Source organism: Penaeus monodon, chromosome 37, assembly GCF_015228065.2.
Source record: "Penaeus monodon isolate SGIC_2016 chromosome 37, NSTDA_Pmon_1, whole genome shotgun sequence".
NCBI classification, from domain to species: Eukaryota; Metazoa; Arthropoda; class Malacostraca; order Decapoda; family Penaeidae; genus Penaeus; species Penaeus monodon.
Genome location: NC_051422.1, coordinates 24,737,837 through 24,742,836, shown reverse-complemented (window position 1 = coordinate 24,742,836; position 5,000 = coordinate 24,737,837).

The following is a 5,000-nucleotide window of genomic DNA, read 5'->3' as shown; positions in this document are numbered from 1 at the left end:
CACACGCACACACAGACACACGCACGCACACTCACACACACACACACACACACACACACACACACACACACACACACACACACACACACACACACACACACACACATGCACACACACACACACACACACACACACACACACACACACACATACATATATATATATATATATATATATATATATATATATATATATATATATATATATATAAACATGTATGTATGTATATGTATATATACATATATTTGTTTATCCTTACGTATCATCATCAATAACGGTATGCTCATGTTTGAGCAGCCGTGGACCTCTCCACCATCCTTCGCCACTCAACTCGATCTTGCACTTTTCTTTCTACTTGTACCATGGACAGCCCGCAAATATCTTTGATGTTGTCGCTCAGTCTTGTCTTCGGTTTGCCTCTTCCTCTGTTTCCTATCACCATCCCTGTCAGCAAGTCTTTCTCAATACATTAACTTCTCATCACACGACCAATAAACTATAGTTTCCTTTTGTTCAAGATGTCCAACAGCCGGTCTTTACAATTTGCTTTTTCCAGCACTTCATCATTTTTCTTCTCCGTCCATTTAATACGTAGTATTCGTCTGTAACACCACATTTCAAAGCTACTGACCTTTTTCTTGTCTATCTTCTTCAGCACCCAACACTCAGAACCATAGGACGCAATCGGGAAAACTAATGAGTTCAATAACCTCAGTTTTGTCCGGTCTTTCCAGATGTTATTGAGAGCAACTGTGACATTTTTGGCAATGGCAATTATTCTTTTTATCTCTGGTGAATCATCATATGTATTAGTTAAAACAGCTCCAAGATAAGTGAACTCTTTCACATTTTCTACAACCACTCCATTGATTGTAACATGCTCATCATCGTTCATTGCCGGTTATCTTCGAATCTTCATGATCTTAGTTTTCTTGGCATTAAGAAACAAACCAGCCTTTTCGCTTGCTTCTCTAACTTTATCTAATAGTTGTTGTAGTTCAATGATACTGCTGGCAATAAAAACTATGTGATCAGTGTATCTTAGATTTGATATTTTGTATCTTCCAACATCTACAGTTCCTTCAAAATTCTCTAAAGCATCTCTCATAATTGCTTCAGAATATATATTAAAAAGGTGCGGAGACAGAATGCAACCTTGTCGCACTCCTTGGTTGACTTTGAACCATTCTGTTAACCCATAAGTGGTTCTTACAGTTGCTTGTTGTTGGTCATACATGGCTTTTATTAGTTGGATGATGTGTTTTGGAAACCTCATATCGTTCATGTTATTCCAGAGGATATCGTGATCAACAGTATTAAAAGCCTTCGAGTAATCGATGAAACACAGGTATAGGTCTTTCTGGTGTTCTCTGTTTTTCTCTATGATCAATTTTAGATTTAGAATCTGGTTTCTGGTACCTTTTCTAGGGCGAAAACCTGCTTGTTCGTCTGCAATTTCTTCTCTTAACTTCAATTTTATTCTTTCAGCAATAATAAAAAAAAAAAAAAAATGCTGCTGTGACTTATTAACGCAATTGTCCTGTTATTGTTGCATTGGAGTGCATCACCTTTTTTAGGTATGGGAGTAAAGACTGATTTTACCCAGCCTTCTGGCCATTTTCTTTCATTCCATATTTTCGTACAAAGTTTGTAGAAGAAGTATTCAACACTTTCGACAGCATTCTTGATTAGTTCTGCTGTTATTTCATCTATTCCCGGGCTCTTGTTATTCTTTAATGGCTTTTATAACTTCGCCTAGCAGTGGTTCCTCTTCGCTGTCATTGAGTCCAATTAATGTTGTTGTTAGATCTTTATTCTTTTTGTATAGGTTGGGACAATATTGATTCCATCTATCTTTGACTTCTATTCCATGACATAAAACTAGTTCATCTTCAGTTTTGATAGTGTCCATTGTAGGTTTAAATTTTCGTGTAATGTTTCGTACTCCTTGGTAGAGTTCTTTAGTTGTCTTATTGATAGAACAGTTTTCAATTCTCTGGCAATGTTCATTTAAATATTTTTCCTTATCTCGTCGTAATAATCTTTGAATTTTTGTATTTTGTTTTTTTGTAAATTTATATCTTCAACTGGGTTATTAATACCCTTTGATTTTAGGCATCTTCTTGTTTCAATTTCACTTAGTGTTTCTTCAGATATCCAGGGGGAATTTTTCTTTTTCTTTTTGGCGATAGTTTCTTAAGCAGCGCTCAGCAAGAGTTCTTTTCCTTCTTCCCACAACTCATTTGGTGTTTTATCATCTTCACATTGATTGAGTTCTTCAAATTTGTTTGACACTGTAATTCTGTAATTGTTATCAAGAGTTTTGTAGTCGAGCTTTAGAGGTGGTATTGGATGCTCCATCTTTTTGAGTCTTATTTGAAAGTCGATAGTTAGTAGTTGATGGTCACTGTTGCAGTCGGCACCAGGTCTTGTCTTGGCATTTTTTATACAACTTTTCCATTTCTGGTTCAACACAATGTAGTCAATTTGGTTGCATGTTCTTTTGTCTGGTGAAAACCACATGTACAAGTGTCTTGGGTGGTGTTGGAACAATGTGTTGGCTATAACTAGATTATTTGTACTACAGAATTCAATAAAATCTTCATCTCCTTCACTTATATCTCCAAGGCCGAATTTTCCACAGGTATCATTTTTTAGATTACTTTTGCCTACTTTGGCTTTGGGGTCTCCCATGATTACTTTTACATATATGTTATGGATTGTGTCTAAAGTTTCTTGGAGAGTGTTGTAAAAATTTTCCATTTCTTCATCACTTGCAATGTTGGTTGGTGCGTAGCATTTTATAATACTAATGTTATGAGGTTTTGCTTGTATTTTGACTTTTAAAATGCGATCATTTATTGGTCTGTACCCAATTAGTGCATTTGCTTTTTTTTCGTGAGAATCATAGCAACTCCATGACTATAATTTCCTTCTTCTTTTCCAGAAAAAGAACTGTCTTGTTTTCTTTAGTTTTGAAACTTCCATTACTTTTCAAATTGGTCTCACTGATTCCTAGTAATTGAATGTTGTATCTATCCATTTCGTTACAGACAGCATGTAATTTACCCAACTCTTTCATTTTCCTTACGTTCCATGTTCCGATTTTTAATGTGTTTCTTAATTGGACATGTTGTCTTTGTCTCCTTTGTCTTCCAGATGTATATTCAACATTGTCAGCCTGGTTGCCTACTGAACAACGCGCCCCTTGATAACCCACGCGACGGGCGATGTGGTATGAATTATCATTTCTGTATTTAATCATAGGTGTAGAGGTTTGTCAGGAGAAAAGAAAAGTCGAGTGGAATCCCCCAGGGTCCTTCTCAACTCGCAGTCTCCAACTAACTAGGAGGAACTATCTCTGCCGCTTTGAAACAGTTACACTGTAATACTCCAGACATATTGTATGGTGAAACCAGTAATCGGTAGAACCGAAGGTGTTTTCACCAGATATCCACTGCCCTGCTGCCGACAGTTTCACCGCAACCCTGGCATGGGGAGCTAATAGGGTGTTATTCTTGTTCAAGGGAACCCCAGGGTGCAGTTTATTGTCTTACCCAGGACAGATCCCTACGTATATGTATGTATATATACATATACATAAGTTTTTTTTTTTTTTTTTTTTTTTTTTTTTTTTTTTTTTTTTTACGGTAGGTTCATGTTTGAGCCGCCGTGTACACAGCATGATACTTAATTGTAGTTTTCATGTTGTGATGCTCTTGCAGTGAGTACGAGGTAGGGTCCCCAGTTCCTAGGCTAGGTAGGCAATCGAGGTGAAGTTCCTTGCCCAAGGGAACAACGTGCCGGCCGGTGACTCGAACCCTACATAAGTATATATGTGGATATATCTATAGATGTGGAGATAGATATATAGATAGATTCACACACACACACACACATATGTATGTGCATATTATTATAGATAAATATATAGATAGATAGACAGATAGATAAAAAGATGAATAGTTAGTTAGACAGATATAGAAAAATAGATATTAATGTATAAATAAATAAATAAATATATATATATATATATATATATATATATATATATATAATATATATAATATAATCATATATATACATACATATAAATACATATATATATATATATATATATATATATATATATTATATATATATATATATATATATATATATATATATATATATATATATGTATATATATGTTCATGTATGTATGAATATATATACTCTATCTATCTATCGATCAATCTTTATAAGTATATATGTACATAAGTAAAAATATACACACAATATTTGTATGTATATATCTACATACACACACATACTTATATATACATATATATATATATATATATATATATATATATATATATATATATATATATATATATATATATTTTTTTTTTTTTTTTTTTTTTTTTTTTTTTTTTTTTTTTTTTTTTTTTTTTTTTTAACGGTAGGTTCATGTTTCAGCCGCCGTGGCCACAGCATGATACTTAATTGTAGTTTTCATGTTGTGATGCTCTTGGAGTGAGTACGTGGTAGGGTACCCAGTTCCTTTCCACGGAGAGTGCTGGTGTTACCTTTTAGGTAATCATTCTCTCTATTTGCCCGGGCTTGGGCCCAGCACTGACTTGGGCTGGCTTGGCTACCCAGTGGCTAGGTAGGCAATCGAGGTGAAGTTCCTTGCCCAAGGGAACAACGCGCCGGCCGGTGACTCGAACCGTCGAAATCAGATTGCCGTCGTGCCAGTCTTGAGTCCGATGCTCTAACCACTTGGCCACCGCGGCCTTATATAAATGTATATATATATATATATATATATATATATATATATATATATATATATATATATATATGGGTGTTGGTGTGGGTGTATGTATGGGTGTATGTATATATAGCAATGAAATTATAGAATGCATTATTTATGATAAATAAAAAAAAAAAGTTTGTTTGGCAATTCTATTGGTAGCAAACCCCTCAGCAAATTTCTGATATTAAATAATCAAAGC